Here is a 1,044-nt window from a genome sequence, read left to right on the forward strand (position 1 = left end):
CGGTGAGTTTTCTGACTTCCACCGGATTCAGTTCTTCCCAATGTATTCATGGGGGAATCTTAAGTCATCGTGTGCATTTGATCAGGAGTATGTGGAGACGGCGGAGCGGATTGACTGTCCGGCTCCACTGCTAGAAGGCCCGACAGATGCTCTCCTGACGGAGATGCTAGTCCCGGCGCCTTACAAGGTGCCGGAGAAGAAGGCCGAAAAGAAGGCCCTAGGGACCAGGGAAGGTCTCCGGCGTAAAATTGTACCGGAGGCCTTGTCTAAAGATGACGAGGCACACTCCTCTCCCGAAGGGGAGGAAGAAGAGGAAGAGGATGCCCCATCCGGAGAGGATGGGGGGCCTGAGAAGGGAGGCCAGATGACCGAGAAGGGTCCCCGACGCAAGGCCGTTATACCCTTGTCATCCGAAGACGATGAGGTAGATTCTTCCCGCGGAGGCAGGGGAAACACGAAGAGACTCTACCTCCCTGTACTAGGGAGGAGAAGAAGAGGAAAGCCACCCCAGAGGGGGATGCTAGGACGCCCAAGAAGGGAAAGGCGTCCCTTCCGGATTACTCCGCCACTGCCGCCCATAGCGAGGAGGAGTGGCTGCCAAGGGGGAAGCCCCTAGTAAGATCGTAAGTATCCGCATTCTTTTATACTTTAGTGCGACTTTGCTTCATAATCTTGTTATAACGCCGAACTTATATACAGTCCGGTCAGGGTCCATCCCGAGGTATCGTCTTCAGATGGGTCCTTGAGTGATTCAGCGATGAACTCGCTCCCGACGGCCACTACTCCTCAGCATGCGGATGACACGGAGGTGTTGTCCCAAAGGCTCCTAGTGCAGGGGGAGGTGACTCTGGAGACGCCCCAAGGAGGGATTCCAGATGCCGGACACGCAGGGTACAACATCCCCGCGGATCGTGCCGATGAGAGCCGCAGCAAGCCGGGCTCTCAGGCGGATACTGTGTCGGAACCTTTGATGGTTCCGGATGTGGGCAGGCGGCCCCTCGTTAGGGAGGGTGAGCCGTCCGTGCCGATGACTTCTATTACGCC

Source organism: Triticum dicoccoides, chromosome 1B (genome assembly GCF_002162155.2).
Source record: "Triticum dicoccoides isolate Atlit2015 ecotype Zavitan chromosome 1B, WEW_v2.0, whole genome shotgun sequence".
NCBI lineage: Eukaryota > Viridiplantae > Streptophyta > Magnoliopsida > Poales > Poaceae > Triticum > Triticum dicoccoides.